This window comes from Pipistrellus kuhlii, unplaced genomic scaffold, assembly GCF_014108245.1.
Source record: "Pipistrellus kuhlii isolate mPipKuh1 unplaced genomic scaffold, mPipKuh1.p scaffold_m20_p_17, whole genome shotgun sequence".
Taxonomy (NCBI): Eukaryota; Metazoa; Chordata; class Mammalia; order Chiroptera; family Vespertilionidae; genus Pipistrellus; species Pipistrellus kuhlii.
In genome coordinates this window covers 5,219,361-5,232,380 of record NW_023425482.1, presented here as the reverse complement: position 1 = coordinate 5,232,380, position 13,020 = coordinate 5,219,361, and the positions used below count along the sequence as shown (strand labels likewise).

At 47.4% G+C, this 13,020-nt stretch overlaps 1 pseudogene; it reads right to left on the bottom strand.

Annotated features, from left to right (window-relative positions):
• Positions 1 to 287: 287 nt before the first annotated feature.
• Positions 288 to 1,124, bottom strand: LOC118720550 (annotated as a pseudogene).
• Between the last annotated feature and the right edge of the window lie 11,896 nt (positions 1,125 to 13,020).

Here is a 13,020-nt window from a genome sequence, read left to right as displayed (position 1 = left end):
CTCCCTTCCTCTCTGTAAAAAATCAATAAAATATATTTTAAAAAAAAAGAAAGGTTGAGAACCACTGGTCTAGAAGGATGAACTAGCTTTCAGTAACAAACCAAAGCAGTCTATCAGTGGATGGGAGCAGACAATGGGGGATGGACAAAGACAAAAATGGGGGATGCTGCCAAGAAAGTAATTTATTTGAGTAAAAAGTCACATTTTTCCATTGCAAAAAAAGATACCATCGTTGTCTTTTGACTCAAGCATTTAGTAAGTTTATATATATATTTTTGGATTTCACAGTTTATTATGAGTATCACTTAAAAAACACTGATCCATTAAATCATGTAGAAATAAGTATGCAAAAAGTTTGCAAAACAAAGCATACTTTAAACATGTTTAAGTAGAGAGATTATCTGCAATTCCAGATTTTCAGTCACTTCATTATGCTGTGGCAGCCAAGTAGTCCTTAACTTCAGTTGGAGTGAGCCTCCTAAATCCAGCTTCATTGCCGAGTCCAACTTCTATGTTACCTTCTGTCATCTGCCCTCAAAGCTTTCCTTTAGGGTTACTATGGATGTCTGAATGGCATCTGCAAGTTCTAGCTCTTCATCATATCTTTTCTCAAGAAAAGTTTTTCCATTCACATAGCTCTTCCCCATCGCTGTGGCTTTCCTGGCAAAGTAAGCTCCTAATGGATCTGACTGAAATAAATATGGTCGCTCCTCATTCCAACTACAAATTAGTAAGGAAACTCCGAATGGACAAACACCACCTGACTGGGCATATTCTTGCATCACAGAAGCCACTCTCTGCACCAGCTGAGCTGAGGGAATGGGCTCTTGGTAAACAAGTAATGTTGCTGAGCTAGTCTCCGAGCTCTGTGCTCAGCGCTCTGTAATCTGGGCCCAGGCCACTATATACCAAGCCTACGTGTTTGATAATTGGCTACACTTTGTGCACACTTCCCTCATCATACAGAATGGATTTCTGTTTCTTCTCTGTTGCTAATACCACGGAGCTTTAATTCCCACTGAAGGGGCTCCTCCAGCTACAGCAGCCAAAGCATATTCAATCTGAACAAGTTTACTGTTTGGGCTGAAAGTAGTCAGTGAAAAGCGATAACCACGCTCCGCCATCTTCACCTGGAGAGCTAGTTTATATTTAATGTGATGACTGACATATTAGAGATTTTATCTAGCATTCCCATCTAGCTAAGTTACTATGTGCTTTCTATTGATCTCAACCACTGTATGTTGCTTTTTCTCTTCTCTCTTGACTTTATAAATGATAGTTGTTAGTTAGTTAGTTAATGAAGTGGCACAACTGGAACTTGAAACCAGCTCTTTTCATTGCAAATCAGTGTGTTCCTCACTACCATGGTGACCCATACCACAAACAAAGAATAGTTGGCGACTCCTTCTGAGGCACTTATATGAGGAAGTGAGGGATGTAATTAGCCCCTTAATGTGGATATGAATTTCCTGTGGCTCCAGTTAAACTGCAGATTCTGGTCAGCCGGTCTGGGTGGGGCCTGAGATTCTGCACTACTAACTGGCTGGCAGTGGCTGTCCATGCTGCTGGACCATGCTGAGAATATTCTGGGGCTAGGTCAGCAGTGATGAGGAAACCCAGGGGTGAGGGATCTTACAGGGGAGATGTCAGTCAAGAAGAGGTGATAAAGAGCTTTGACCTGAGGGCTTGAGTCCAAGTCCTGCCTCTGCCCTTTGTGAATGGGGCCCATTGATGACTTCCCTGAGCCACAGTTGTTTTTATACAGCCTTATTTAAATATTATTTACATACTTTATCATTCACCTATTTGAAGCATACAATGCAATAGTTTTTAGTATATTCGCAGAGCTGTGCAACCATCACTACAATTAATTTTAGAACTTTTCATTACTTGGAAAGGAAACCCATTAACAGTCATTCGCCATATCTCCCTCCCTCCTGACCCTGCAATCTACTTTTTGTCTCTAAGGATTTGCCCTTTTTGGACATTCTATCTAATAAAAGAATAGTATGCAAATTGACTGTCACCCCAACACACAAGGTGGCTGCCCCCAGATGGCCAGCAGGAGAGGGCAGTTAGGAGGGACCAGGCCTGCAGGGGAGGGCAGTTAGGGGTGATCAGGCAGGCAGGCAGAGGCAGTTCGGGGCGATCAGGGAGGCAGGCAGGTGAGCGGTTAGGAGCCAACAGTCCCAGATTGCAAGAGGGATGTCTAGTTGGAGAGAGTGCAGGCTAGGCTGAGGGAAACCCCCTCCGTGCATGAATTTCATGTATTGGACCACTATTATGTAATAGTATAAGAGTAAACTCTGTTTCACATATTCAAACTATAAAATTACTTTTTCCCACTGTGTATTCATATAGTTCTCCTTTTATGGCTTTCTGCTTGTAGAACAGGCAAAAAATCAGCAGGTTTTCAAGTGGTGGATCCTGAAGATGGGCCCCAGGGATTCACTTTCTTTCCCTCATGAGGTTGTGTTTCAGCTTCTGTCATCTTTTGATCTAATTCATCCAATATTGGCTTGGTCAACTCCCTGCCCACTGGGGGAGCTTTTTAGCTTCTTTTGACTTTAGGTATTTTTCTCCTTTGCCAGGGTAGGGAAATTTTCACCATTATTTATTCAAATAGGTTTTCTGTCCCTTTCTCTCTCTCTTCTCCTTCTGGTACTCCTATGATGTGAATATTAGTATGCTTGATATTGTCCCAGAGGTACCTTATGCTATCCTTATTTTTTAAATTCTTCTTTTTGATCTTCAGTTGGGTGATTTCCACTATCCTGGTTGCTGGTCCATTCTTCTGCGTCAACTGACCTGCTATTGATTCCCTCCATTATATTTTTCATTTAAATTGTTACATTTTTCAGTTCTGACCAGTCCTTTTTGTAATTTCAATCTCTTTGTTGAAGTCCTCAATGAGTTTATTCACTTGTCTGCAGAGTTTGATAAGCATCTTTATAACTATTTTGAACTCTTTATCTAGTAGACAGCTTACCTCCATTTCATTTAGTTCTTTTTTTCTGGGATTTTGTCTTATTTCTTTATTTCTTTTTTTTTTTTAATATATTTTATTGATTTTTTACAGAGAGGAAGGGAGAGAGATAGAGAGCCAGAAACGTTGATGAGAGAGAAACATTGACCAGCCGCCTCCTGCACCCCCCCCCGCCCCCCCCCCACCGGGGATGTGCTCGCAACCAATGTACATGCCCTTGACCAGAATCGAACCTGGGACCTTTCAGTCCGCAGACCGATGCTCTACCACTGAGCCAAACCGGTTTTGGCTTATTTCTTTGTTTGAACATAGGCTTTTGTCTCTTCGTTTTGTATCTTTGTTTCTAGGTATTAGGTAGGTCAACTACATCTCCTGGTCTTGAAAAAGTGGCCTTATTTAGAAAGTGTCTTGTGTGACCCAGTGGTGGAATCCCCCTTGTCACCAGAACTAGATACTGCAAAGGTATTCCCTGAGTGGACTAGTGTGGCCTCCTATTGTGGACACACTGGCAGGCAAGCTGGTCCCTGGCCCACTGGCTGGGAGGCCTGGCCAGAACTGCTGTGGGCTCACTGGTGCACTGGGCAGGCCTGTGGTGTAGCTGGCTGTGAGCCCAGCCACACTGTTGCAGACACACTGCTGTGTGCTGGCGCCAACTGAGATGTCCACCAGATGTGTCAGGGAAGGAGCTACCTGGAGGGGTGACAGCCTGACTGGGTCCTCAAGGAATGAGGTGAACAGTGTCAGCAAGGTTAAGGTGCCTGCCAGGGTCAGACCAAGTAGGTGGAGGAGAGTCAAGATAGAAGACATAATGGTGCCCAACAGCAGACAGTTCTAATAGATCCTTGTTCCTCTAGCACACACCCTAAAATTAGTCAGTGCATCACCTTTACGAATGACCAAGGTGATTTTCTTTATTTTTTATTGATTTGAGAGAGAGGGGAAGAGAGAGAGAAAGAGAGAGAGAGAGAGAGAGAGAGAGAGAGAGAGAGAGAGAGAGAGAGAGAGAGAGTCATCTATTGTTGTTCCACTTACTTATGCATTCATAGGTTGATTCTTATATGTGGCCTGACTGGGTGTCAACCTTCAACCTTGGCATACTGGAAGGGCACTGTAACCAACTGAGCTACCTGGCCAAGGATGACCCAGGTGCTTTTCAAACTGCTGTCTCTGTGCTGGGACTCAGAAAGAGAGCAGCCTGAGTTTCTTAGAGCCTTTTGGCTGTCCCTGGTGTAAGTCCCACTGGTTTTCAAAGCCAGATGTTATAGGGGCTCCTCTCCCTAGTGCGGATCCCCCAGGCTGGGCTTGTGCTCCTCACTCTTCACGGACAACCTTGCAGTTGTAATATCCCTCCCACCCCCTGGGGAATGGGGGCAGGGTGGTCCTGACCGGACAGTCTCTACCCCTCCTACCTATCTCAGTGTGGCTTTTTCTGCACATCTGTAGTTGTGGAAAATCTGTCCTGTGAGTCTTCAGGTTGTTCTCAGAGACAGCTGTTCTGGATGAGCTCAGGATCTTCTTAGTCTGACATCTTGAGCTCAAAGCCAGGAGCCTTGCTCTTGAATGCCAATTTAACTTGACCATGAGAAGTTATTCCTCTTGGTTGGTACCCTGCCCCACAAGAAATGTGTTTCTGGATTGCCAAGTTACTGCCCTCTGTCTTTTTACTGTTAATGATGTCATTTGCATAAAAAATTTAACTGTTGACTAAGTATAGTACATCTATTTTTTTTCTTCTTGTTGGGCTTTTGATGTTGTATCTAAGAAACCGTTGCTATCAAAAGAGAAACCACGGCTTAATCCAAAGTCATGAAGATTTGCTTTCTGCTAACAGTTATGGTTTTAGCTTTTACATTAAGGTCTGTGAGCCTCTGTGAGTTAATATTTGTATGTGCTGTTTTGTAGGGCTCAAACCTTATTCTTTTGCATGTGGGTGTCCAGCTGTCAGCACCGTTTGTTGAAAAGACTGTCCTTCTCCCACTGAATTGTCTTGGAATGTTGTTGAAAAATCAATGGACCATACGTATGAGGATTCAGTGCATCAGATTTTTATCTTTGAACTCAGGATAAAAATTAACACCAGCGTCCTATTGCTATTCTGAGGGTTAAGTGGGATAATTCTTGTAACGAGCTTCCTGTACATGGCCTGGCACCTAGAAGGCACGCAGGCATCGGACAAGGATGCGGTGAAGAGGGAGACAGTGTGGGTGCAGGCGGTGGGCTGTTCTCTCCTGGGAGGAGTGCACTGCTCCGGAGCCACAGGCTGAAGGGAGGGGCCGGGGCCGGGGTAGTGGGTGGGCTGGTGGGGGGGAGGCTTCACTCCTCGCAGCCCCACGCGTCCTTGCCATGCCAGCAGGACCTGGCCCATCACACCCAACCTGGCCAGCAGGCATGGAAAGAATGACTCGTCTTTTCACGAAGATGGACGATGATCTCAGGTGAGGGGTAGGGGTTTGGAACAAAACGTCCTTGGTAACAAAGGCTTGGAGAAAACATGGCCCCAAACAGTGGTTTCCAGGGAGGCCCCTTCGCCCAGATTTTCTCACTGGGCCCCTGGCCTGCGGAGCAGCTGCAGGAGGCATTTCTTCCCTCCACTGCCTGGCTCACCCTCAGGCTTCTCCAATCCTTGGTGAAGTGTGTGAGGGCACCCAGGTAGTGTGTGCCAGTGCCGGCTCAGGGCCGCACTCGCGTTGCTCTGCTGTGGGCTGGGGCTGAGGCTGAAACCGCGTCCCCCTCCCTCCTTCTCCCCCCCTCCCCCCCAGCTTTCTCAGCCATTTCCAGAGGCCTGGCATTTCCACATTCTCTCTAGGAGAACGCTCTGTGCAGCTGGACTAGATGGAGTGCCTCCACTGAATGGGAACCCATGTCCTCTCTGCCCCACCTCCTGGGCAGAGTGGGTGCCACCTCCTTTCACATGGTGACACCATGCCTCTGGCCTCAGGGAAGACCTGGATTCTAAGCTGCTTCTCCTACTCTGGGAATCCTGCTTGCACCGAGTTCTACTTCCTGTGCAATATCACATGCAAAATTAATGAGCTAGCATCCTGGAGAATTATTCTTCCATCTGAGCTGCTGCTGCAGCCTCTGTTGTCCCCTCAGAAGCAGGTTCTCGTCCCTCGAGGGCGGGCAGTGTCCTTCTCTCAGAGGCTCCCCCATCTGCTACCCGTCCTGAGCCCTTAAAACCTGGCTCTCTTCGTGACCACATGCAGACCCTCTCAGGGACCAGATATCGCAGTGGTGGCACTGCTGGGAAAGTCCGACGTGGGGCTGATGAAGAGCCCAGGTCCTCCCTCTGGGCAGTCCTCCTTGGCCAGAGTCCCCACGGCGCCGGCGCAGTGTGCCAGCCAGCCAGGACAGGGTGTCAGTCTGGCCTGTCCCATCTTTTTTTTTTTTTAATGTATTTTTTTAATTTTAGAGAGGGAGAGGGAGAGAGAGATAGAAACATCGATGATGAGAGAGAATCATTGATTGGCTGCCTCCTGCACACCCACTACTAGGGCACAACCCAGGCATGTGCCCTTGGCCAGAATCGAACCTGAGACCCTTCAGTCCGCAGGCTGACGCTCTATCCATTGAGCTAAACCAGCTAGGGCTGGCCTGTCACATCTTCTTCCAAGATGCAGCCCTTGCCGCTCAGGGTCAGGTAGCCTCAGCCCTGCAGCCCCCGTGTCAGTGCCTCTTGGCTCTCTGTTGTCATTACGGGGTCGTACATGCCTGTGAGGGCTGGGACTGGCTGTCCTGGTCACTGCTGAGTGGTGGCAGCCGGTGAGGACTCTGGGGTCTTACTGAATGACCACTGGCCATTGTCAGGTGTGGCCCCTGGAGCCTGGCTCTTCCTGTGCATTCTGTCCCTCCCTTCATCTGCTAGGGAGGGACTTTTGTAGCACCTTCCTCACCTGATTCCTTCCTCCAGGATAATATATGCAAGACCTCCACTGCCTCCCACTGGCCTAACTCCATCCCAGGGAGCTGGTCCTGCCCACTCATCCACTTGGCCTGTCCCGCACCTTTGTGGGAGCCATACCTGCCCACTGCCCTGCCCTGCCCTGCCCTGTCCTGTCAGGATGAGACTCCGGAGCAAACAGTCTGGGCCGTGGTCCCTGAACGGCCCCGGTGGCTTGGCCTGAGGGGAAGGGCATTGTACAGAGGCAGCAGGGGCTGACGCTGGGCTGGGCACTGGCCTCAGTGTACTCAAGGGTGTGGGCATAGTCGTTGTCTACAGTGGATACTGTGTACGGGGAGAGAGCAGGATCCCTGCTTGTGCCTGGCCTTTTAGGAGAGCCTGGGGGGCTGGCCATCATGTCACCCTGGCACCTGTGAGGGGCATGGCTGTCTGCCCACTGTCCCTGGAGTTGCTAGGGGACAGTGTGCTCACTGTGGGAGCTACTGGGAAAGAAAGGACTGAATTGATGAATATGGGATCGTGGTTTGGGGGGTAGGTGGGACGGAAAGGATGGCTTCTGCCCATATGTTCTTGCATCCAACTTGGCTTCTTGAAGCAAAAATAGCAGCTGAGCCTGTTTTTTCAGCTTCTCATTTTCCTTCAAAACAGAGCTGCATTTCATCAAAACCTCTAAATATTTATTTTAACATTCCTCCTATAATTTAAAATTATTTGCTGTATTCATGTTTGCTGTTGGGCAATGGCTTTTTATCTCCAGCAGTCTCCGTACCTTGTCATGAACAGTGGGGGCAAAGCTGTCATCTCCCAAAGCCGGGGCGTCCCCTTTGCACGCAGGAGCTTCAAGAATCACGACTGGATGGCAGAGGCGAGGCCACCTCTAGTGTCCTTGGGCAGCCTATCGGGGGAGGATGAGGATGAGTAGGGTTCCGGTTCTACCTGGGTGGCCTGGGGTAACCTGCTTTGCCTCTTTTTATTTTTTCCCCAAAAAATTTTACAAGGGAGAGAGGGAGGGAGGGAAGGAGAGAGAGAGAGAGAGAGAGAGAGAGAGAGAGAGAGAGAGAGAGAGAGAGAGAGAGAGAGAGAGGAGAGAGGGAGAGAAGGAGAGACACCCAGGTGACACTCTCAGCTGCCTCTTGTATGCACCCCAACTAGGGATTGAACCCGCAACCCTTTGGTACACAGGATGACACTCCAACCAACTGAGCCACACCAGCCAGGGTCCTGCTTTCCCTCCGGCAAGTCATTTTCTTCAAGTGTCCACTCCTGGGGTTTCCCACATCCCATCCCATCCCATGTGGTGACTTCAGGGTGCAGCATCCAAATGCCCTGCAAACAATCGGAAGGGACCAGCTTCCTGTTCATTCTAGTGCCTGGTTGTGGCCAGGGGAGAGTGGCCACAGAACAGCGAGGAGCGTCTAAAGCTCACGATCTCCCTTTTAAGCAAAGAAGCAGCACATCTCAGGCAAGAGGATCTATTCTAACTAGAATTAAGGATTTAAAAATGATTTTTTTTTTTTTTTTTTTTTTAGGGTGTGAAGCCCACTGTCTTGCCAGCCTCCGGTTCCTGGGCCCTGTGCCATCCCACCAGTGGCCCGCGGGACACAGGGAACCCCCGGCTGGCAGGGGCAGTAGGGAGCCTAGGAAATATAAAAACGTTTGTTGATTCAGTTAAAAGTTCAATGCTGAAGGTACAATGATTTATTCTTGCAGAGTTAACATAAATTCAAATTTTGGTGGCATAGTAAAAACAAGATTTTTGCTGAATTCGAACATCTATGAGGCAGAAATATGCTTGGAATCAATGCTGCCCCACAAGCAATAATTGCATTAGAATGTTCTCCCAATCACAATAGAAGCTGAGGTTGTCCAAACGTAGAACCATTAAGTAGAGAAATGAGACCACAAATCCGTGTGATGAAGCCCACATGGCGTAAGGAGCAGAAGCAGCCTAAGCCAGCAGTCCTGCTCGCTCCCTGGGCTGTCTGCCCCCCGTGGGTCCAGAAGAACCCCAGCCTGTGGCCTACAATGGCTTTCAGTTGCTTTGGGAACGGGTCCTTACATTTTGTTTGCATTTTGTTCAAAATTTACTGGAAACATCAAGTTTTTCCGTGAATGTTGTACTAGACAAATGCAGTTCCTGAAACTTGATGAAGTGCTTCATGGGAAGATGCTGAATCGCTTGCCCTACCAGAGCCGGGGAGGGGCGGAGGCTGGCACCTGGGGCCGGCTCCCTGGGCAGTGCCACAGTCTGGCTCTGGAATGTCCTGGGCTCAAGAGTCTTCTGATGAAGTTCACATTTCTTAATTGGATACATTTACTAGTATATCCTCTACGCAAATGGAATGTAGCTGAGACAGCCCAAGATTTTGAAATATTTCAAAAATATCCTAAGTTGATGAGTTTTGGCTTGTGGAATATTTGTTGATGAGACGTTCTCTGAATGGAGACAGACAGACAGCACCTGCTCAGATATCCAGGCGGCAACAGCCACAGGAGCCCACATGGGACAGCAGAATGGAGAAACCCTCCATCTCAGCCACATCTCCTCCGCGCTCCCCAGGTCTCATCGGTGCTGCACACTGCCGATAAGAAGAGCAGCTTCTCACCCTGGCCGGGTGGCTGGGTTGGCTGGGCGCCCTCCTGTGTGTGGAGGAGTTGCCAGTCCGATTCCCACCCGGGGTCCATGCCTGGGTTGTGGGTGGGTGAGGGGCATGGGGAAGGCGGCCAATGGGTTGTTGTTTCGCTCTCACATTGATGTTTCTCTCTCTTTCTCTTCCTCTCCCTCCTTTCTCTCTAAGAATCAATAAACTATTCTTTAAAAAATTATAAAAAGGTAAGTAGGCAAGGCTACTTATTCGTATCCAGAACTTAAAAAAAAAAGAGCATTTTCTCAATAAAATATTACACTTTACACAATCAGCCAAAGGTTTCAACACTTTTGAATTTATCAATGACAAAGTTCAACACTGAAGGAGATTGAGAATAATTTATGAAAAAGAAAACTAATAACTAATGAAAGCAAATTCTTTAAAAAATACCAGTGACATAGTGTTAGAGGCAGATATGCTTGCATAATTTATTTTTGATAATAGTTTAAATAGACCTATTTTATAAGTCCACCAACAAAGAAAATAAAAATGTCAGGCAATAGTTATTTCCAAAAGTGTATATTTTAAAACTTACTTTTATTTTTTTTAATACATTTTTATTGATTTCAAAGAGAGGAAGGGAGAGGGAGAAATAGAAACTTCAACGATGAGAGAGAATCATTGATCAACTGCTTCCTGCACATCCCCTACTGGGGACTGAGCCTGCAACTTGGGCATATGCCCTGACCGAGAATCAACAGTTCATGGGTCAACACTCAACCACTGAGCCACACCAGCAGGGCTTACACTTATTTTAAGTGCTGCCTTTTACTCTCCCACGTGTCTTGGTTTGCTTGATAAGTTGTATTGTCACGTGTTTGCATAACATCTCCTCTGTGGCATTACTCTTTTGTTCCCTTTGTTTTCCTTGCTCCTTAAAGATACACAGATATCTTACTCATTTTTGTTCATTATTTACATAATCCAAATGTCCAACAAATACTTAGTGCCTACTCTACGACATATACTGTAACTCTGTAAACCCAGGAACTAGTAGGTTTTAGCAATGTAAGGTTCTTTAAAGTTGGATGGAAGGAAGGGTACATGGAAGGATGGGTGCATGGCTGGCTGGCTGATCTTCGGTGTGTGCATCGATGGATGAGAGTGAATTAAATGTAGTAATTAGTGAGGGCATCACTGATACTTTAAAAATGAGTTTTCTCCCTTTCTAAGTCTGAAGCATGTTCTCTTGGCTCATTACAATGCAATCTCATGGTTGGCTGGATCATTTCAAATGTGAGCCCCTGTTCATCAGAGAAAGTGGGTGAGAAACCAAGAGTGTGTCAACATAAACCTCCCAAACCCTCGCTAGGAAACAGATGGACTTTGGTTTTCTGAATGGTGGTCTGTGGGATGCGTTGTGAATAGTCAGGATACTTGCAGGGGCTGGACAGGGGCCCTTTCAGTGAGACAAGATCATTCTGTACACCAAATGCGGCATCCAGATTGACTCTGAGCAGGTAGCAGGCAGCGGAGACTCACCACACTAGTGGTTGAGAACCTTATCTCACACAGCATCTTTCACCCAATCTGGGACCCATGACCACATACTGAATACCTCTCCCAAGAGGCCGCCCATCGCTTGTGCATATACAACACCCCTCCGCCTGCCCCGGGCTCCCCCAGCCCTTGGCTCACACTGCCTCAGGTGACCATGGCTCATCTTATAGTATTCATCCCGGTCCCCATGAGCTTGGTGTCCCCTGGTGCTAGCGAAGGTAATTGAATGAGGGTGTGGCCACAGGATCGGCTTCCTCTCCTATTTACCATTTCGGTGAGGTGCTCACTCAGGAGTCCCACGTTCAGAAGCTTTGGAAATCCAGGCCTTTGAGCTGTGTAACCAAGTCAGATCCCAACTTCTCAGACTCTGGAGTTTTAGGAGGAAACGACTGGTCAGAACACTGATGATTCTGAGCACTCGCTGTGCTGGGACTGGGCCCAGTGCTCTGTGCACATTAGCTCTGTCACCCACACAGAGCCCAGAGCGGGGCTGCCAGCACTCACCATTTTTAGTTGGGGGAACTGAGGCACAGAGAGGCGAAGAAGCTGACCAAGGTCCCACAGCTGCTGGAACGGCACGGGCAGGATCATAACAGACTGGCTCGCCCCACAGCCTGCATTTGTTCTTTCTTCTTGCATTTTATTATGAAAAACTTCAAACACACAGAAAAGTTAAAATAAATTTACAGCAAATAGCCACCTACTTACCCACTACCAGATCCCATCATTAACAGAGAGCTGAAATCACTTTATCATGTCTAGCCATCTCTCCCTCTTCTTTTCATCAGCAAATCCATCTTATTTTTGTATGCATTTCACAAAAACAATTGCCTTCACCCCTAAACACTAGAGCCAACATTTCATCAACTACAGTTCAATATTTGTTTATGGTTTTAAGTAAAATTCCCATGCAATGACATGCACAAACCCTGGGTGTACTATTCTCTGAATTCTGACAGAAGCAACACCCATGAAAAGCCTTCCGTGTGTGACCTGGAACTTTCCCGTCACCCAGGAAAGTCCCCTCATTTACAGTCAACCCCTGTTTCCCTGCTCCCACTCAGACAACCACTGTCCGGGTTCTTTTCATCAGAGGTTAGCTTTGCCTGTTCCAGAACCTCATGTAAATCAGAATCTGCACTTCTAATCACTAGTGTATGCTACCACTTGAATGTGTTTCAAGGGCCAGCCTTGTGGAACTGGTAGAATTTTGCTTTCTCTGTGTATCAGCCAGGGTTCTCCAGAGAAACAGAACCAATAGGATATCTATCATCTAACTCATCTCATCTCATCTCATCTCATCTCATCTCATCTCATCTCATCTCCCATCTAACATCTGTCTATCTATCTATCTATCTATCTATCATCTTTATATCATTTGAGAGATATTTTCATTTGAAGGATTGTGGGGCTAGCAAGTCTGAAATCTGAAGAGCAGGTCAACAGACTGGCAGCTGGCAGGATTCATAGTCCTGAGACAGAACTTATTCTTTGGAAAATCTTGTTATTTTTTCTCATAAGAACTTCAACCGGTTGAATGAGGCCCACTCACCTATAACCGCCCTTCCTCAGAGCCAGCGGACAGTAGATGCTGACCACATCTACTGAATACCTTCGCAGCACCATTAAGACTGGTGGTTGACCAGACAACTGGGCACCAGAGCCTCTCCAAGTTGGCACATGAATTAGCACTCACTGGTGTAATGCTTCTGAGTTGATACCTCCAGCCCTGGCCCTGGCTGAGAATGTGGGATGGTGGTTCCCAACAGGAGGAAGGTCCTCCCAGAGACCTAACTGGAAGGGAAAAGCCATGGCCCTGGCTGGGAATCTTGGCAGTCATTGGGGGGAGCTTTGCTGGGCCAGAGCCAGGCGGCATGGAAGTGGTGGTGGAGGTGGAGGTGGAGGTGGTGGTGGTGATGCAGGTGGTGGTGGAGGTGGTGGAGGTGGAGGTGGATGTGGTGATTGAGGTGATGGTAGTGGTGGAG